This window comes from Nomascus leucogenys, chromosome X, assembly GCF_006542625.1.
Source record: "Nomascus leucogenys isolate Asia chromosome X, Asia_NLE_v1, whole genome shotgun sequence".
NCBI lineage: Eukaryota > Metazoa > Chordata > Mammalia > Primates > Hylobatidae > Nomascus > Nomascus leucogenys.
The window spans coordinates 23,549,191-23,571,127 of record NC_044406.1 but is presented as its reverse complement, the minus strand read 5'-3'; the positions used below and the strand labels follow the sequence as shown (position 1 = coordinate 23,571,127).

Genomic DNA, 21,937 nt, shown 5'->3' with positions numbered 1-21,937 from the left:
AAAGAAAAAACAAAGTGTTACCTGGTCACTGCATCCAAATAAAAGACCATAATCTCTGGGGTATGTGCTGTTCTCCCCATCTGCTGAAGTCCAGATTTGGCTTCTCTTCTTCTGAGAGCCTATGAATTAATAAGACAAATTACCAGCACCCTGAAGAACCTGGTCACCAGCCTATCTGCCCACTAGAGGTCCCCAGGTTATTTCAGCCCTGATACAGTTTGGATGTTTGTCCCCTCCAAATCTCATGTTGAAATGTAACCCCCAGTTTTGGAGGTGGGGCCTGGTGGGAGGTGTTTGGATCATGAGGGCTGATTCCTCATGAATGGCTTAGCACCATCCCCTTGGTGATGAGTGAGTTCATGGGAGATCTGGTTGTTTCAAAGTATGTGGCACCTCCCCACTCTCTTGCTCCAGCTCTTGCCTGCTCCCCATTCACTTTCCACCATGATTGTAGGCTTCCTGAGGCCTACAGAAGCAGATGCCAGCACCACACTTTCTGTACCGCCTGCAGAACTGTCAGTCAATTAAATCACTTTTCTTTCTAAATTATCCAGTCTCTGGTATTTCTTTATAGTAATCCAAACGAAGTAATACAGGACCCCAGACTGCTACATGCCAAAGAACAGAGGACCAACCAGACATCAGCCTGCCCAAATGCCATGGGAATGAGAACCCTTCTGGCCACCTTACAGGCCTCATGCTGTGGGAAGCCAAGGGCTCTTCTGGACCCAGGCCACAGGTGCACTGTGGACATGAGAACCCATTGGGCCACTATGCTTCACCTGCACTGGTTCATGGCAGGTCCCATGAACCCACTCACTAGGGTTCTGCCTGGTCATTTTGGCCCCCAGCTTCCATGGGTGCTGGGGAACAAAGAGTCAACCAGACAGCCGGGCATGGTGGCTCACACCTGTAATCCCAGCACTTTGGGAGGCCGAGGTGGGTGGATCACGAGGTCAGAAGTTCGAGACCAGCCTGACCAACATGGTGAAACCCCGTCTCTACTAAAAATACAAAAATTAGCCGGGGGTGGTGGCATGTACCCCCACGGTGGCTCACGCTTGTAATCCCAGCTACTCAGGAGGCTGAGGCAGGAGAATCCTTGAACCCGGAAGGCAGAGGTTGCAGTGAGCTGAAAGTGCCATTGCATTCCAGCCTGGGTAACAGAGCAAGATTCCGTCACAAAAAAAAAAAAAAAAAAGTCAACCAGCCATCGGTCTTCAACTTGCTGTGGAAATAAGAGCACTTTGGACCACCTTACAGCCTTTGCACGGTGGAGAGGCAAGGGCCCTTGTGGCCCTTCCTGCCTGTGTGCTGTGGAAGTGAGAGGTTTCTCAGCCACCCTTCCTCTAAGCGCTGGTGTCCCAAGGGACTTCCCCATCAGAAACCTGGCCGCCGTTTAATGTTCCCTTGGTGATTTCGACCCCGGCCTACATGCATGCTGAGAAAGAGAGCACCAACCATCACTGGGACACGCCCTGTGGAAATGAGAGCCTTTTGGACTACCATATGGGCCTCGCGTGGTGGAGAGCTGAGGGCTCGGCTGGCTTCAGATCTCAGCTTTACCGTGGGCAGGAGACTCCTTTGGGCCACCATACTTCTCCCTCTCTGGTTCACACTGATGGGGCGGGGAAGGGGGTTCCGGTCAGAAAAATGCCCACCCACTAGAGTTCCCTGGGTCATTTTAGCCCCCGACCTGCCTGGGACTGGGGAACCAAGCGCCAACCAGTCTTCAGCCGGCCAGTGTGCTTTGGAAATGAAAGTGCCTTTTGGCCACCAAATGGGCTCCCCAGGGGTGGGGAACCAAGGGTCCTTCCTGCTACAACTTGCCCATGTACTGCAGAAGTGAGATCCCACTCAGCCACCATCCTTCTCTCCATACTGGTGCACTGAGAGCCCTTCCCGCTACTCACTGCTTTCCAACTGGAAAACTGAATTGGAGGCTGTTCCAGTCACCAGGCAGCCCAAAATCCACACATCCATGGATCCTTAAGGTCCCCAGGCTGCAGCGGACAGGGGAACTAAAAGCCCTTACAGTCTCAGGCCTCCCAAGTGCTGTGAAAACAAAAGCCCATTTGGCAACCATCTTTCTCACACTGGTGTTCCAGAGGCCCTGCCGGTCAGCAACCTGGCTGTTCACTAGGGTTCCGTGGCTCATTTCGGCCCCCAGCTTCCGGCATGGTGGGGAATGGAGGCCATTCCAGCAATTCTACAGCCGATAACTATGTAACTGATAGCCACTTCCGCCACTATCCCGGACTCGCATGCTATAGAGCCAAGGGCCCTTTGTATCGTCACACCAACCGCGTTTTGAGGAAGCAGGAGCTCTTTCAACTACCATCCTGCCCTACGCGCTGGTGCCCCCAAGGGGTCTTTCTGTCAGAAATCTGGCCACTTGCTAAGGTTCCGTGGGTCATTTCAACACCACACTACCCCCCTCCCTGCCTTGCTTTACTTGCTGAGAAACAGAGGGTAAAATGGCCATCAGTGAGCCGCTTACTGTGGAAATGAGAGCTCTTTGGGCCACCATATGGGCCTCACTCACCACAGATCTGAGGACTTTTCTGGTCTTGGGCTGTAGGTATACTGGGGAAGTGACAGCCCTCTCAGCCACCATCCTTCTTTCCATTTTTCATGCGAGTGTATCAAGGACCCTTCCGACTACCAGCCAATCAGCAGCTGGATAACTGGATTGGAGGCCCTTCTGAGCACCAGCCATCCTGAAATCCACATACCAGTGGATCCTTCAGGGCCCCAACCTGTGGTGGACCGAGGAACTCTTAAGACCCGCCCCCAGGTCTCTAGGCGCTGTGTAAGACAGATGTCTTTTGGCAACTGTTTCCCACACCCTGATATCCTGGAGGGACTTCCGGTCTCTAACCTGACTCTCAGCGAGAGTTCTGCAGGTTATTTTGGCCCTCCAGCTTCCATGCATGTTGGGGAACTGAGGACCATCCAGAAGTTCTCTTGCCCACATACTGTATTGATGAGACCCTTTTTGTCTTCTTACAGCTCTTGCATGCTGGAAAGCAGAGTTGCCTTCTGGCCATAGGCTGCTTGCCTGCTGGGAAAGTGAGGACTTTTTCAGCCACCATCTTGCACGATGATGCCCCCGGGCTCCTTCCGGCCACCTGCCTGTCCACGCAACAGGGTTCTGCCAGTCCTTCAATCTCTCAGCATGCTCATGTGCAGCAGTAAGCCAGGGCCAATTCGGCCAGTGTCCTTCTAGAGTACCGGTGTAAAGAAGGCACTTCAGGTCACCCAACTGCTTGTGAGCTAGGGAACTGCATTGGAGACCCTTAGGGTCACCAGCCTGCACATGAACTAGTGTCCTTGGAGCCCTTTCAGCCACCAGCCTGCCCAGGTGCCATGTAGCAGTCAGTCCTTCTAGGCTCCAGCCTGCGTTCACCTGGGAAACTGAAGGCCCTTCTGGCCTCTTGTGGCCTGAGTGTTGTGGAAGCAAGAGCCCCTTTAGGCTCTTCTTCGCCATCCTTTCCTTGGGACCGTGTCCCAGTGGCCCTTGTCACCAACTTGCCCACTCACTAAGGTTCTAGGAATCATTTTATCTCCCAGCCTGCCTGCAGGCCAGGGAACAGGAGGCCATTAGTCATCAACTTGCCCACAAGCAGTTGAGTCTAGAGCCCTTTCAGCCACCATCCTTCCAGTGTTCTGGTGCCCAGGAGCCCTTTCTAGCCACCAACTGGCTTTGCCCTAGTGCCATGGGGTCCTTCCAGTCCCTAGCCCACCCACAGGCCACAGTTCCCTTTGTCCTTCAGGCCCCCTACCTACACATGTGCTGAAGAACTGAAGATCCTTCCATCCATCAGCCTGCCTTCATTCTGTGGAATGAAGAGCCACTGTCAGTCTCTTGCACTGGTGCTCTGGTGGCAGGGAGGGGACCTTCCAGACAGTAGCCAGCTTGCATGCCAAGGTTCCAATGGTCCTACCAGCCCCCAACCTGCCAAGGAGTTGTGCTCAGAGGTCCCTTTCTGTCACCAGCCTGACAACATACTGGGGTCATGGAGGAGTGAGGTTACTCAGGGCAGTAGCCTGCCCACTTGCTGTAGAATCTACAGCTCTATCAACAGTCATTATCCCTCATACTGTTTCTCCAGGATCCTTTCAGCCACCATCAGTCCCACAGTCAGTCCCTTGTGTTGGTGACCTGGGGAAACCGTCCAGCCACCAACCAGCCCACACACTAGGGTACCAGGGATCCTTTTGGCCCCTACACTGTCCGCATGCTGGAGAACCAAGGGCCCTTGTAGTGCAAAAGCAGCCATAGACCATGCAAATAAGTGGGCATGGTTGGATTTGGCCCACAGGTGTATATTTCCATCTGATTATCTATAGTAGTCGCTCTCTAAAGTTCTAGCCAGGCACAAGGCTGTACAGAATAAATACTACAGTTCTAAACCTTTTTTGCATCTAGATGTGACAATGTATCTAAGTTCTGCTCATTGAGATATGATAAAGAGCAATGTGTGCAACTGCTAAACCATACCCAAAAAGAGAAGGGAGGTGACCTCTCCTTTCCTCTCCCCTGTTCCAGGGATGGAATGTTGACATGCACTAAGTCGGGTCATGCAGATGAAGTCAACACCCTAGGGACAAAAAAGCAAAAAGACAGAAGGATCCTGGGATCTCTATGATTTCTTGGAATAGAGCCACCATATCAGTTCTAACATCTATATGAAAGTGAAATAGGCTTTCAACTTGTTTAAACCACTGTTGTCACTGACTTGCATACAGTCCAATCTAACAAATATGCCTGGTTTCACCAAAAATTAAGTTAGTTCAGTTCAGCCTCTCAATAACAAATAAAAACCAAAACCAGGAACCCAAACACAAAAGTATGAGTGAGAAAAAGCTCTTGAATCTTTTGACTTCTGTCCATCTCCTGCACTACTATCTTCTCCCCTTTAGACCACTGTCATTCGACAGCTTAGAACCCTCAGTGGTTTTTCAATGCTTTTAAAACATTGACGAGACTCACAAAAACAACCTACTCATTCTCCCATCTGCAACCTTCTCTGGCCTCATGCATACCAAACTCACCTCATTCTCCCAACTCTAGCTACATCATCTTTCTGTCCATTGTATTTGCCACGCTCTCTCCTACTGCAGAACCGCTGTGTTGTCACCTCCACCTGCAACGCTCTTCCCTACCCTCATCATGGAGTTAACTCCAGCCTACTTTTCAGACATCAGCTCAAATATCACTTCCTGACCCTGTCTTCCTTGATTCAGCAAAGGCCGTATTATGTGCCATGCTGACACCATGAGCTTGTCTGTCAAAGGCTGGTGACAGTTACAGTTTTCCATTTGCTCTGTGATGATTTGACTAACTATAAGCTAATCATGTCTTAGGGGCTATGTCTGATTTTGTTCACCATTGTATCCAGATGCAGGGTTCCCATAAAGCAGACAAATGAATTATTGTACATAAGCCCCTGTTGCAAAGGCAAGGCAACATGCTTCATAATGGAATTTGGTCTTGTCCTATGTCTCTGAGGATTAGGTTCAGCTGCAAAGAATAGAAAATAAAACAAAAAGACAATGGCTTCAATCAGAAAAGAGATATATTTCCCTTTCATATAAAATATGTATGGAAATAGTAGGTTCAGGGCTGGAGTATGATAGCTCTCTAAGATTGTCAGGGATCCAGGTACCTTCCAGACAGCCACTCTGCCATCCCTGGGATGTGGTTCTTGTCTTCATGGTTCCTGGCTCCAGTCATCACATCTATTCTAGGCAGCAAATTTGAGGAATGCAGAAAAAGGCCTGCCTCCTCTCTTTTAAGATGACTTTCTGGAAACACCACGAAAAAACGTGTCCTTCTCCAGAATTAGTTAAATTGGCCACTCTTTCCCAAAAGGGAGGCCAAAAAAATGTGGTCTTTCAGCTGCACATGCCCAGGTAAAAATCAGGGTTTGGGTACTAAAGGTTATAGGGAGTGTTTTGGTTATCTATTGCTGCCTAGTAAATCACCCTAAAACTTAGGGGCTTAAAATGATAGCAACCAAAAATAAATAATACAGCAATAACCATATTATTATCTTTCATAAATCTGTGGATTGAGTGGGCTCAGCTGGGTGGTTCTTACGCTGGCCTCACTTGGGGTCTCACGCAGTTGGCAGTCAATGGATATGCTTGGACCTGTCTCTTCCTTGTTATGATCTCATGGTCTCTCCTCTCCACATATTCTCTCCGTGTGACCTCTTTCCCACTGACCGTCCAAAACCACAAAGCAGAATCTCCCAGGCCTTCTCAAAGCTTAGACAAAGTGTCACTTCACCACCCTCTACCGGTCAAAGCAGTCACAGGGCCAGTCCAAATTCAAGGGGTAGGAGAAATAAACTTCACTTCTCTATGAGGGGACACACGGAATTTTTTTTGAGCAAAATGCTTACATTTCTATTGAAATATACACTAAAACAGAATGAGTTTTACTAGTCAATGAAACTTTGTCAAAGCAAAATCACAAACTTCCACTGGGGAGGCCCAGTCAGCTAGCAGCAGTGATCCCCAAGCAGGAACACCAAGGAGAAGCCTGGGGGACCCCTCTCCAAAAAGCCTCCTTTCAAGAGGCCCCCAACTCACTTCTGCCGTATGCACCCACACAGATTTAGGAGCTCCTCATTTTCATATATTTTTAGTTTTTAGTTTTTTCTTCACTGCAATAAATATAAAATTGGCAATGCTCATACACCACAGCACAGACAATATTTTGGGCTTTAGCATACAACTGTAAACAGTGATTAGGTTAAAAAAAATAAAAAGAAAAAGAAAGTAAGTTGGACATCCCCCCTCCGCCCACCCCCTGAGATGGAGTCGCTCTGTCACCCAGGCTTGAGTTGCAGTGGCACTGTCTCAGCTCACTACAACCTCTGCCTCCTGGGTTCAAGAGATTCTCCTGCCTCAGCCTCCCAAGTAGCTGGGATTACAGGTGCCCACCACCACGCCCAGTTAATTTTTGTATTTTTAGTAGTGATGGGGTTTTACCATGTTGGCCAGGCTGGCCTCAAACTCCTGACCTCGTGATCTGCCTGCCTCGGCCACCCAAAGTGTTGGGATTACAGGCGTCAGCCACAATGCCTGGCCACCTTTTTTTTTTTTTTTTTTTTTTTAAAAAAAAAAAAAAAAAGAAAGAAAAAAGCAAAATTCCTAAGAGCCAGGCATGAGCTACTCAAGATTTATTTTGTTGGGCTAAGGTTTCGGACAAAAGATCCTGGTTTAGGCAGATGCCCTTGACAGTCCAAGTAGACCCAGGGTGGTAGCCAGAGCATGGTCTATGGCAATCTAGAACACACGCACTGGAAGACAACCTGCCGTACATCACCCTTGGCAGTCTATCTTCAAGCTGCCACATTCGAGATACGACCACAGACATCTTTATAGTTCCATCATTGGCTGCCATCTAGTGTAGCAGGAATGTGTGGGTGAAGGAATAAAAATGTGCTGGGAGAGGAAGAGAATAGTATCTCTGCTAGCTGCCTGGAAAGTTGGCCCCTTAATCACAATGACAACTAGGACATTTCACTTGGACAGTGCATTAAATTTATAGATTTCTTTTAAAGTACAAAGACTAAGCAGTAAGTTCTGTCACTGAAGCAAACTGGGATGTCAATCAAAGAAAAATAGATTAACTATTTTTGCTTAAAGTAGTGCAAAGAAGTCTGGCAAAAAGTGAAAGTGAACTGAATATCTGCACCTGAGTAATGGGGCAGAATTTTATTTAAATGGCTAGTGGTTCAAATACTATTGCTTAATAGCTCTGATAGATATGAAATGTAGTAACATCTGAGGTTTATACACATGAGCAAAGGAGCTGAAGGCCAGGGATATGGGATTCTAGTTCAAGAGAGAAGCTAAAAGTGCATGCTGCAGGAGTAACCTAATGGATTTGTTTGGATCGTACTCCCACCTTCTGACAAACAGAAAAAGACCTGGATAGAAAACTGTCATTCTGTCCAAGCGTGGTGGCTCATGCCTGTAATCCCAGCACTTTGGGAGGCCGAGGCGGGTGGATCATCTGAGGTAAGGAGTTTGAGACCAGCCTGACCAACATGGCAAAACCCCGTCTCTACTAAAAATACAAAAATTAGCCGGGCTGGTGGCATGCACCTGTAATCCCGGCTACTCAGGAGGCTGAGCACAAGAATTGCTTGAACCAGGGAGGCGGAGGTTGCAGTGAGCTGAGATGGTGCCATTGCAGTCCAGCCTGGGCGACAAGAGTGAAACTTTGTCTCAAAAAAAAAGAAAAAGAAAGAAAAGAAAACTGTCTTTCCACACACAAAAATCTGACTTAATTCTTCTTCCTATACAACTATACCTCAGCTAAGAAAAAAAATCTCTCATGAAAAACTCAATAACCTGGGCTACTAAAAATAAAAAGGAAATTTTTAATATCATAAACAAGTTTAGTAAATACCATGTGGATTTTCTGTTGTTAATGAAGACATCATACATTCAAAAAAGTATTTTTTTTGAGACGAAGTCTCACTCTGTTGCCCAAAAAGAGTATTTTTTAAAAAAAGAATAAAACAAAAAAAATTACAGAAAGAGACTTCACAAGAATAAATGAGCCCAAGATAGGCCAGGAGCGGTGGCTGATGCCTGTAATCCCAGCACTATGGGAGGCTGAGGTGGGCGGATCACGAGGTCAGGAAATCGAGACCATCTTGGCTAACACAGTGAAACCCCGTCTCCACTAAAAATACAAAAAATTAGCTGGGCGTGGTGGCAGATGCCTGTAGTCCCAGCTAGTCAGGAGGCTGAGGCAGGAGAATGGCTTGAACCGGAGAGGCAGAGCTTGCAGTGAGCCGAGATCACACCACTGCACTCCAGCCTGGGTGACAGAGCGAGACTCCGTCTCAAAAAAAAGAAAAAAGAAAAGAAAAAAGGAGCCCAAGTTCTAGCCCTCACAATCAGAAGTGGGTCTTAGCACAAATCACTAATCCCTCCTCCAACACACAAATGCACTGCCATTTGCCTTTCCAGTAGAACATAAAACATTCGTTACTGAATTAGAACATTAAGCAGAATCACTGCAGAGCATATTTTGATGGGTTACTTCAATACTCACCTGGTCCAGTTCAAAATATCTGTAGATCCAGTTTGTACGTATTCATTACGTATACTGAATAAACCATCTATTATCCCATTATTTTTTAGAAATGGCAGTTCTTACAGCTCAAGCAAACATCAAGATTATAAAGAGCGCTCTTAAAACAAATTCTTAGATGAAGTACATTAATGAGACACCTTAGAAGTGAAACAAACCTAGTTCTTTTTTACTAAAATAATGGGATAAAGGTAGTCTATGCCGAAGAGCAGCTTCACCTGTTTCCCCATGGAAAAAGGCCCAAAATTTTTTGGACAATAATTTAAAAACTAAGCCAATAAAAAAATAAAATATACAGGCCAGGCGCGGTGGCTCATGCCTGTAATCCCAGCACTTTGGTAGGCCGAGGCGGGTGGATCACCTGAGGTCAGGAGTTTGAGACCAACCAGGCCAACATGGTGAAACCCTCTCTGTACTAAAAATACAAAAGTTAGCTGGGCGTGGTGGCAGGCGCCTGTAGTCCCAGCTACTCAGGAGGCTGAGGCAAGATAACTGCTTGCACCCGGGAGGCAGAGGTTGCAGTGAGCCGAAATCATGCCACTGCACTCCAGCCTGGGTAACAGAGCAAGACTCCATCTCAAAATAAATAAATAAATAAAATAAAACAAAATAGAATATACACCTTAAGATATTATAAAACTTGAAATAATATCAGGTGATATGGAATGGGAAATAGAGTTCTGATTCCCCACCCCACCACCACCCAGCAAAAAAAAAAACAAAAAAACAAAAAACTGTAACAGGTTTTAAGGGAAAAACAAAACAAACCAGAACTCTGAATATGAATAGCAATACACAGACTCTATAGCACAGAATACCACACAAGAATGAGTTTTATAGCAGTACTATCATAAGAGTAGCTGGCTGGAGACTATACTTCCAGCAACAGGGCTCCTAGGTCAAAAATGTGTTAAAAGCTTGTAATGTCAACAAGGACCAAAAAAAAAAGAGGGGATGACGGGGAAATGGGAGGAAAGGCTGCATGCACGGGTCCATTATAGACATGATATTCAGCAGCATAAAAATAATACCCTCCAAAGAGTCCCCCTACTGGGGCAAAACCTGTTTTTCACTGCTAAGCACAGGAAAGATTAAGAAAGCGGAATAAATTCACTTGTAACTATAGCATCTTCCATATTTGAATGACAAGCATGTTCAACCTGATGCTGCATGTTAAGAAAATATTCAGCCAGGCACGGTGGCTCACTTTGGGAGGCCGAGGTGGGCGGATCATGAGGTCAGGAGTTCGAGAGCAGCCTGACCAAGATGTTGAAACCCTATCTCTACTAAAAATACAAAAATTAACCAGGCGTGGTGGTGGGTGCTCGTAGTCCCAGCTACTCGGGAGGCTGAGGCAAAGAATCGCTTGAACCCGGGAGGCGGAGGTTGCAGTGAGTCGAGATCGTGCCACTGCACTCCAGCCTGGCGACAGGGCAAGACTCCATCTTAAAAAAAAAAAAAATAGGAAGAAGAAAAAAAGAAAAGAAAATATTCAATATGCATATGAATCTAAGCAACATAAAAACCAAAGACTAAATTATGAACCTTAAAAAAGTGGAAAAAAACATGTTTTAAAGCCAAGTAGGTATGATTCTGAGAATTATTATATACAACGTAATCTAAGAAAGGCCAAGAAAAGAATCTTCATGTTGTTCAGTATTTAGGCTTGATGTTTTCCTAGGAAAACAGTGATAATTCAATGAACATGTTACACATAGAACTAAAAAGTCCCCTTCTGGTTTCAAATGAATTGAAACAACAATCTTCCTTGGCTAATTTTTCTCCTCTGTCAAACAAACTTTCTATGTACAGGACTAGTTTAAACCCCTCCTCCCCTTCAAACACTAGATATGAACATCCAGGAACATTCTGCAATGCAAAGTGCCTTAAGAAAGAGAAGGATTCTGGAGTGCTAGTGATATAACTGATCTGAGGAAGCTGAGATGCTATTGACACTGATGGGAGCCAGTCAGGCAATGGTGGTTTGTTTCTCCTCAGGTGTTTCCTCCAACAACTGCATGATCAGTTCATTCAGGGGTTTGCAGACCTTTGAGGAGCCCCCTCCTGTCAAATGCAGAAAATCAAACATGTCGTGGCAGGAGATGGCACGGTCGGAGTGCACAAAACCCCTGTCAGTATCCAGGAGCCGCACGTTGGTAAGTTTCAGCAGCGAAATCTTGACGAGTTGGTTCACCCTGGCGTTCTTTTGCCTCAAAGGGTTGGGTTTCTCACCTTGAGGTAACAGATCAAATACAATGATTTTGGCCTGTGGCTGCCTTGTGTTGATAAGTTGTACGATGGCTGCCATACCACCTGCTACCTCTTCTGCCATATTTTCATGGTTGTTTCTTCCTAGCCAGACAACAATGACCTTAGGCTTAATATTCCCCAGTTCTCCGTTCTTTAGTCTCCACAAAACATGTCTTGTTGTATCTCCCCCAGTTCCAAAATTCAGTGCATGAAGTGGGGAAAAAAGCTCTCACCATATCTCATATGGCTGCATTAACTGCACCGTGGAGCCTCCCACGAATGGTACATCAGGCTGTTTGTCTTTACAGTCCAAAACAAATCTGTTGTGCTGAGACATCCATCTGTCATCTCCTTGAATGTCTTCTGCCGCATGCGGAATAGCTGCTGGGTTTGAGTCTCCTTGGTTCATTCCACACTGAAGCAGAGGGTCCGTGCAGACCCCAAGCGGCTGAGGCGTCGGCGGGTGTCATGTCTGTCGCTCCCTTGGTCAGGCGGCCCCACTCGGGCATATCTCTCCTCAGGCCCCAGTACCAGCAGCAGCTGGGAGTGACACAAAATTTGCAGTCTCTTTAACCCACCACCAGAAGAATGGATATTTGGATGCAATTAGCAGTCTTTGTCTCACATCCCTTCAAGACAAACCATCTAGAAGACTAAGAGAGGGACATTGGTCTATAAAACTCCTCTCTTTTAAGATGACTTCCTGGAAACACCACACAAAACGTGTCCTTCTCCAGAATTAGTTAAATTGGCCACTCCTTCCTGAAAGGGAGGCCAAGAAATGTCTTTCAGCTCATGAAATAAACTCATGAAAACGCATGAAAATTAACACTGGCCATTATGCTTAGAAGCTAAAGGAAATCAGAGTAAAACTAATGATAATCTCACAGTGATTCTCATGCCAGCTTTTTATAAAGCTCTAGCAAACTTTTAAGACATACCACCCGTGGGTACAATAATTTGCACATTAGTAAGCAATTGAGAACAGATGAGTCATGGAAGAGGCAATACAATTGGCCAATTGTCACATGAAAAAATGCTTGACCTCACTAATAATGAAAGAAACGCACATAAAAATAATGAGCTCTGCCAGGTGCAGTGGCTCATGCCTGTAATCCCAACACTTTGGGAGGTGGAGGAGGGGAGATCGTTTGAGCTCAGGAGTTTAAGAACAGCCTGGGCAACATGGCGAAACCCCGTCTCTACAAAAATACAAAGAATTAGCAGGGCATGGTGGCATGTGCCTGTAGTCCCAGCTACTCCGGATGCTGAGGTGGGAAGATCACCTGAGCCCAGGAGGTCAAGGCTACCGTGAGCCATGATTGCACCATTGCCCTCCAGCCTGGGTGACAGAGTTATCCCCTGTCTAAAATAATAATAATAATAATAATAATAATAATAAGCTCTTGGGTATTCTTCATGAAACTAACAATATTTTACAAGATTGAAAATACCCAGTGCTGGCCGGGCGCGGTGGCTCACTCTTGTAATCCCAGCACTTTGGGAGGCCGAGGCGGGCGGATCACGAGGTCAGGAGATCGAGACCATGGTGAAACACCGTCTCTACTAAAAACACAAAAAAATTAGCCGGGCGTGGTGGCGGGCGCCTGTAGTCCCAGCTACTCGGAGAGGCTGAGGCAGGAGAATGGCGTGAACCCGGGAGGCGGAGCTTGCAGTGAGCCGAGATTGCGCCACTGCACTCCAGCCTGGGCGACAGAGTGAGACTCCGTCTCAAAAAAAAAAAAGAAAATACCCAGTGCTATCAATGTTGTTTGTCAAAGTACACAGTCAAATAGTCTTTTTAATGGACATTTTGTATATCTATAGTTTAAACCATACGTACCTTTAAATGGAGCAATTCCAGTCCTGAGTCAATATTCCATAAAAATAATTACACAAGTATTCAAAAACGTATGTAAAATAAGGCCAGGTGCTGTGGCTCACACCTATAATCCCAGCACTTTGGGAGGCCAAGCCGGGCAGATCACTTGAGCTCAGGAATTCAAGACCAGACTGGCCAACACGGTGGAAACCCGTCTCTACTAAAAATACAAAAATTAGCTGGGTGTGGTGGGGGCACACCTGTAGTCCCAGCTACTCAGGAGGCTGAGGTAGGAGAATCACTTGAGCCCAGGAGGAGGAGGTTGCAGTGAGCTGAGATCACACCACTGCACTCCACCCTGGGTGACAGAGCAAGACTCTGTCTCAAAAAAAAAAAAACAAAAAACATGTAAAATAATGTGCATTTCAGTATTCATGTGTCACACAATATAAGCTAACTTTTATTTAGCATCTATAGTGTAGCACAATGCTGCAGGTACTTTTATCATCTTCAATTTTCAGGTGAAGAAACTGAAGGTTAATTTGATTGCCCATGGCTACAGAGCCAGAACTAGAAAGAATTGGCTCCAAGCCCTGTCTCATTGATTCCAGAGCCCAGGGCCTCACATACTGCACATTCTGTTACAGATGTCTTCCAAACCTTGCTGAGCATGGCAGATGTGCACTGCTTTAGGATTTTCTTTCTTTCTTTTTCTTTCTTTCTTTCTTTCTTTCTTTCTTTCTTTCTTTCTTTCTTTCTTCTTTCTCTCTCTCTCTCTCTCTCTGTCTCTCTCTCTCTTTCTTTCTTTCTTTTGAGACAGAGTTTTGCTCTTGTTGCCCAGGCTGGAGTGCAGTGGCACAATCTCGGCTCACTGCAACCTCCACCTCCCAAGTTCAAGTAATTCTCCTGCCTCAGCCTCCCGAGTAGCTGGAATCACAGGCGCCCGCCACCACACCTGGCAATTTTTTTGTATTTTTAGTAGAGATGGGGTTTCACCATATTAACCAGGCTGGTCTCGAACTCCTGACCTCAGGTGATCTGCCCACCTTACAGGTGCGAGCCACCGTGCCCGGCCAGGATTACCTTTCTTCTCACATATTCTTGTCGTCTTAGTTCAAGCCATTCAGACAGGCAAGAGATAGAGATGCTGGAGTGAGGGGGAAGATACCGAGCATAGAGTTAGGAGAACTAGATTCAAGTATAGAGTTATTTAAATCACCATATTTTGAGGCAGGGGTGGCAGGGGGAAGCTGTAATACATAATGCTGGCAAGGTTGTAGCAAAATTGGTACATTCATGTAAAGGTAGTGTCAATTGGTTCAACCAGTTGGAGACATTTTGGCAATATTTCAAGAGACTAAAATGTTCATACTCTTTAATCAGTAATCCCACTCTCAGGAAATTATGTAAAGGAAATAATGCAAAAGAATAAGTTAGGTGCACAAAGGTTTTCATTACAATGCTATCTGCGATAGCAAAACAATTAAAATAACACAATTGTCTAATATGGGGGAATGATTAAGCAAAGATTAAGAGTTTGTGTTTGACAAGAACCACAGCTGTTCACCTTTTTTCTCAGAATCCTTTGGCTCATCAAGCCCTGATCCTCACGCAGCCCCGGGTGCTTGTGTTAAATAAAACAACAGTCATCAAGGCACATTTTAGCTCTGCAGAACCAGAATGGAGTCAGCCCAATGTTTTCTTCACATGTAAAAAACTGAGAACAGCTCCACCTGCCCTCTTTTAGCTCTGCATAAGTCTCTGGTCTTTAGCACATTTGCTGTTTACAGTTGCAACTCCCTCACAGTTTTCTCGTCATTTCCAAAATGTTTTCTTCCCTGAAGTTGTGCCTAAGCTTCTGGCATTCAGGATGCCCACCAGGAGAGGCTCTGGGGCCTGGCTGCCTCCAGCATCAGCATGACAGAGGCCAAATCGCCACTTTACGAACTGCAGAGCCTCACCAAGAGATGACCTATAATTATAAGAAATACAACAAATAGTGATTATTTTTATTGATGTCAAACTGCATTTCTACAACGAGATGTGTTCCAAGTGAGAATGCCTTCTTTCCTGGCCAACGCCCAGCTACAACCTGCTTACCAACTCCATGCGCAGAACAGAATCAGTTCTTGCAGGTTTGTCCAAAAGGTCCTACAGAAGCTGTTTGGAAACAATGTCCACTGCAGGGGGCTGCCAGTTTTGAGGATGACGTGAGGTGGAACAATGACCATCATTAGTGAACAATAATGGAATCAGAACAATACACCAAATGCTTTAGGGAGTTAAAATGTTCCCTGCCTAATGGCCACATGTGCCATATAATTATTTTCTTTGTGTACTTATTGCAATTTTGAAATTGTCTTTCATTATAAATTGTGTTTACAATATAGGTGACCTCCTTTTGCTACATATTCTAATACTGCCAGGTCGTGATGTTTCTCAATATGGTAGATGTCTTTTTCTTGGATATGTTTATTTATTTAGCTCCTTACTTCTATCTTTAAGATTTTTTTTAAAGCTGCTTTCTTTTCTACAAAACCTCTTTCAGAAGGTAGCTGAGAGTAGAAAGGAGGTGTGATTCGTTAGTCCCAAATTGTAGTCGTCCACCCACTACTAGCAAGCTGTGTGACTGTGGACAAGTCAGTTCATCTCTCTCTAATGCCCCAAGTTACTCATTCTGTAAAAATGGGTGAGATTTACAGAGGATAAGAGCAGTAGATTCCACAGTCAGACTGCCTAGCTCGTTCCCATCCTGGCTCCACCTCTGCGACCTTGGGCAAACTACTTCTCCCTGTGCCTCAGGTGAGCAACCATCGCAGTTTGCCTGGGATTGAGGGATTTCCCAGGATACAGGACTTTCAGTTGGAAAACCAGGCAAATCCTAGGAAAACCAGGCTGAATTGGACACCCTTTCTGTGCCTCGGTTTTCTCATCTGTAAAAGAGGGATTCTAATAGAACCATCGCTACATGGTTGTCTGGAGGATTCATTGGTCCATGTGAAAAGCACTTAGAACAGCAGTCTAGCATTTTGGCGTTCTTTATATGAAGGAAACTTTTTTTTTTTTTTTTTGAGACAGAGTCTTGCTGTATCACCCAAGCTGGAGTGCAGTGGCGCAATCTCGGCTCACTGCAACCTCTGCCTCCTGGGTTCAAGCAATTCTCCCACCTCAGCCTCCTGAGTAGCTGGGATTACAGGTGCGTGCCACAATGCCTGGCTCATTTTTTTGTATTTTTAGTAGAGACAAGGTTTCACCATGTTGACCAGGCTGGTCTCAAACTCCTGGCCTCAAGTGATCCGCCTACCTCGGCCTCCCAAAGTGCTGGGATTACAGGCCTGAGCCACCACACCTGTCCAGGAAACACATTTTAAGTACTGGCAAAGAGTAAGCACTCAATCTGTGCCACCTTTTATTCTCAGGATTGTCTTCTCTTAGGCATCTTCTGTCTCTCCCATCCCCCTCTGATAGTATTTCACCATCCCCTTTCTCCTCTCTTCTATTTAATAGCTTAAAGACTTAAATGTGAGCATAGTTTGTATTAAACCCGACATGCTGTGAAATCCTTTGTTTCACTTACCACTACAGACTATACCGATGATGCCTTCGAAATGTTTTTAAGCAATTTAATATAGCTCTCATTGGAATGTCACAATTTTCAAAGTTATAGTTCAATCTCCTTTTAGTGTAATGCAATAAAAAGGTTACTCTAATGTCATTTCCTTCGTATAAATAACATCAAAATGCTTCAACCCAGAAGCTGAAGAAGAGAGAAAGAGGGTAAGGAGAAACAGGTAAGAATTGGTCCATGATGACATGCAAGGGCAGCATTGCCTGGGCCGGTTTCCCTCTCTGTCTTTGACAAGACATTTCTGGGTGAGATATTTTTGCATTCCATGCAGTGAGAGCCAAGCCTGACCAATGGGATCCTGGGAAGGTGGGGGGACAGCTGTTGAAGAGATGGCTGGGAACAAATGAATGCAGAGAAAACCTCCATAAACAAGGCTCCCTTTGAGAGGAAAACAGGACTCAGCATACGCCAGATGGAAGTGGGACCTCCTAGGGAATGGAGCCTTGGGACAGCCCTCTCTGCTTCTTTTTCTTTTCCCAATCTGTGATGCCTAATAACTAAATAGGCCATATTTTTGGAGGAGATCAAGAGAAATGAGTGAAAGAAAGGACAGGCATTTTCTCTGATGATCAGTCCCTTCTGCAGTTGGCAGAGAGTAAGAAGCCCCTCCTCGATATTTTTGTGGGGTGTGTGTGAGGGGGGCAGAAATTAAATCAGCCTATCTTTGTTTATAACTCTCTGTGTGGGGTACACACCACCATACCCCAAAAGCCAGGCCTGCATGAGGAAGGAAGGAAGGAAGGAAAGAAGAAACAGAGAGAGAGAAAGAAAGAAGAAAGAAAGAGAAAAAGAGAAAGAGAGAAAAGAAAAAAGAGAAAGCAAGCTAGCTTAGAATTGACTCTATAGTGTGAAAGATTGTCAACAACAGCATTTTCTATTTGTACTGTTTAAGATAGTGTTGGTGGTCTCTTCATTTGTCAGAAAAGGGAAATTTTACACCTGTTAGATTATAGTCTTGCAGCTATTTATTAGGTAGAACGTACAGTGACAGATAACGCCAACTCTCTATTATCCATGAAAAGAAATATGTAAAAATCACTCCTATGTCTAAATTTCACTTGAACCGTGGGTTTCAATCGCCTTTCTTTCCAGCCTTTCTGGGATTCTCTAAGCAAAATACATTGCTTTTACTTTCTTTTTAGTCCCTTGCAAGCCTTAAACCGTAGGAGTAATGAACAATGAAATGGCCCCAACAGCAGTAATGGGAGAATTCAGGGAAAAGAATGAGGCCTGGATAAATAAGGGATGGGGGCAGGGGAAAAGATCAATCAGCGCCCACCCCATGAGGATGAAACATCAAGTGCCATTTGCCCAAATAAAAGTACCTACTACACTCCCACAGCCACAGTGCAATTTTCTGGTTCGGGAAAGATGTTCCTGGTTACCAGGAACTGTACTAAGACCTGCAAAGCCTAAAGTGGGGGCAAAGAATGTGATGTTGATTAGAGGCGTGCAACACAAAATTTCATGCGATTGTGAGAAATCTACAATTTCCTACTCAAAAACAAATCCGTTTGAGATTTCATTTAATCTCCAAAGAAAAAAACAGCTAAGGCTCACTTTCTGTGCATTAGCATCTGAGTAGATGTATTTGCTCTCCTCCTCCCACTCCTTCTGCCTCCACTCTCCGCCTGCACCTGCTACCACGGTCATTTTCGAGGCGCGATCGAGTCTTTGCGTCCTGGGGGCCCCTCGGTCACGAGCTCCACGCGGAGCCCGGCGCCTCTCCTCCCAGGCCCTCCCAGCCCGCGCCCTCTCGCGGGCGCCCCTAAGTCCAGCGTCCTCATTCACCCGCGCCGTTGGGGCCACCGAGGGTTGGGTCTTGGCTTTGTTCACCAGGTCCCGAGACCCTGGAGGCGATTTGACAAGGGGCGTCGGGGCCGCCGCCGCAACACCCGCAAGTAGCGCGGCCCCAGCAGGGCGCCCGGAGCTCCCCTGCCCCCGGGCTCCTGCACCTCCTTCCAGACAGGGAAACCGAAGCCGCCTCGGGCAAGCGGTGCCCTGAGGAGGGCCCTGCCCGGGGTGCCCGGTTAGAAGAGCAGGTGACGCCGTCGGTGCGGGACAGGCCCGGCCTCAGCGGCCCCAGGAGGCCCCTAGGCCGTGAGTGCCCCAGTTCTCCGCCACTGTCGCTGTCCCAACCTCAGCCTGGGAGCCGTCTCCCTTCCCTCAGAGATGCTGGGTGTCCTCAAAAGGGATCCCGGGTGGGCTGGAAAGTCGGGCGCAGAGTGGGGGGCGTTGGGAGGAGGATAGAACTGCCCCGGGTTTGGAGGAGTCGCCTGTCAGAGCGTTGAATGTAAGCCCTTTTGCGCAGTTATTTTTATTCCGGGGCCTTTCTTCCTCGTCCTCGTCCTCGTCCTCCTCCTCTATTTTTTTCCCCCTTCTGTTCAGCTATTTGTGTTTTCTGATCGGGGAAGTGATTTGCGGCAGGAAATTAGATATCTTTATTCCAGAAACACTGTGGTTCTAATGGTATCTATTCCAGAGCCTGCTCCGTCTTAGTAGGGGGCTTTTTTTTTCTTTTTCTTTCTTTTTTTTTTTTTTCACTTGCAGGTTATTTTGCGATGAAGGGAACAGAGCGTTGTGCAGCCCGGCATCTTTCCTCCTCCCTTCCACACAATACAACTCTTAATTAAACACAGGGACACCCACACCTCCCTTCCCACAGGACCCCTTCCATCTGCTCCTCCCGCTCTGAAATACCAGCCTTGTATGGGCAGGGAAAGTCTCGTGTTGAACTTCCCAATTAGCAAGACACATCGCAAAATAAGGGACTCTGGGAGTTGTTGTCGCTACTATTTTTGGATTCTTCCTTTCTAGGCCCTACCTAGTAAGTGTTTTGGTGGCCTTGGTACAACTTTAAAATCCTGCAGGTCTTTAGAAGCACGATTTCTGTTTTTCTGATTGATGAGTTCAGATTAACACACTCGGTGCAAAAGAAGTAAGTTATGGATCGATTTGAACTGGGAATTTTTTACATTTGTAAAAGCTTCATCTTTAACTTTTTTTAAAACCAGAGGTTGCAAGGGCTTCAAGAAAATTCAGTTATTTCCAGGTTGAACAAGTCAAAGAGGGTTGGACAAGAACCCTGCGTTTCTCTTTTCTCAATTTCTGGCCTGCCCAAGAGGGAGTAGGTAATGTATGAGTAGTGGAAGTAGCGGAAGCTGGGATTTGAGGATTTCCAGATGCAAATGTTGCAGAAGAAGTGAAAGGAGGGGGAGAGGAGGATGCCTGGGGGGAGATGGAGCAGGGTGGTGGCCCAGAAGTCCATCAAGTCAGAAGATGGAGAAATCCCAGAGACAGGAGGCAGGGGATAATCTAGTCAAAAAGTAGACACTCCTAGCTTCAGAAGATGGGAGCCCCAAAATCTGAGCTCAGGGAACTTAGAATCACAGAGTGGGGTATTCTCAAATCAGAAGATGGGAGGGGACCATGAGTGATATGAAGGTACCACAGAGGCCGATGTCAAATCAGAGAAATCTCAGAGTAGCTGCCTTCGGACGATCCTCCACCACCACAACCACCACCAGGCACTGGGGAATCTGAGGGCGCAGGCCGCCAGGCCTCCGTGAACACCCCAGAGACTGCGGATTCAGACTTCCTGACTGGTGTCGCATCCTCGGCACGCTTGCCTTGGCCCCACCCCCAATTATTTCACTTCTCAGTCCAGCGTTTCCCGAGGTTCGCCGACAAGAATCCACCCAGCAATTATCTCCCTTCTCGCGCGCATGGGGGGACATTAACCACGAACGCGCTGGAGAAGAAAGGTACAGATGGGTCTTTTATTGAACACTTGGAAATGTTTCCAAGGCTTTTGTTTTTTTCCCCCATTCATTCCTGCCGGATCACTGGGATCTGCCAACTTCAGTCCCCAGAGGTTGCGGCAGGAGAGCCCGACCCACTCGGAGCCCCCGCTAGGGGGCGCGCTCTGGCCGTGGCGCTGAGCCGAGCCCGAAAAGGGGGCTGAGGTGGGGAGGCTGGGGGTGCGGACGCCGACAGCCCAGCTCGGGTCTGCGCGGCCTGGGAATTGACACACGCGTTGGGTCGCCCGCTGCATCTTACTCTAGCTCCAATCTGTGCCCACCCGCCCCCACCCTCCACCCCGTCCAGGGTCGCCCGGAGCAGCAGCTACTGAGTCAACGCTGCACCGGGGACGCCTCCACCTTGGCCGCAGGAGGGGTCCCACCGTCCGGCGGAGGAGAGGAGAAAGCAGATAGTGGTGATTACAGGGCACAGTAAAGTTTCCCTCTCTCTCGGGTCTGGAAACCTGGAGGGACGGGTGCGGCAGGAGATGGGGAACTCCCGCCAAGGAACTCCGTGAGAGCTCAGAGCCCAACCACCTGCTTCTCGCCCGTGGGAGGGGACACACGCCCCCTCTTCTGAGAGCAGACAGGAGGCTGCGACCATCTCGTCCAGCTTTGTGCTTGGAGCAAAGCTTGAAAAAGCTTCGGCTGCCGCCTGGATGGCTGATGGTGGTGGCGGTGAGGGTCTCTTTCCTCTCTAGCTCTTGCTCCCCCACCCCCTCCCCCGGCTGCTGACGGGCAACAGAAAGTGAGGAAGTTTGCAAATAAGGGGAGTTGTCCTAACACAGCCATCACACTCACGCGTCCATACCTTGAGGGCTCGGCCGTGGTCCTCGGGAGGCTTCCAAAAAAGCTGCTTCCCAACAAACCTCTCCCAGCCAAGCCCTAACTGTGGAACCCACGGCTTAGGCGGAGGACAGGGCGAAGAGGGAAGGATTAGCAAACGCGACAGGGTCTTCCCAGGAAATCCAAGTTCTATCAGTCCCCTTGGACCTTTCCACGGGCTGTCTCTTTGAAAATACATCAACAAATAAACACCGTCCACAGAGAGATCCCAACAGCCGTGGGGAGAACTGAGGCAGTGTAGGAAGTGGAGAGCACGCAGGAGGCAGAGAAGGAGAGGGACAAGTTCTAGGCAAGCGGATTATGTTACATTTCCTCCCATTACCAGACTTCCAGGAGGAGACACCTCGATTTGTGCATAAAATGCATACCCTGAAGTGGATAAGACTCTGAAAGCAGCGTTTGAGGAGGTTAACCTTGACTGGTTGGAGTTAAGGGGGGGTGGGGGGAAGCAAATATTTCTGTTT

General features: G+C 47.1%; 1 pseudogene; it reads right to left on the bottom strand.

Moving 5' to 3' along the window:
• Nucleotides 1–11,096: 11,096 nt before the first annotated feature.
• On the bottom strand, nucleotides 11,097–11,786 carry LOC100599901 (annotated as a pseudogene).
• Nucleotides 11,787–21,937: the final 10,151 nt, after the last annotated feature.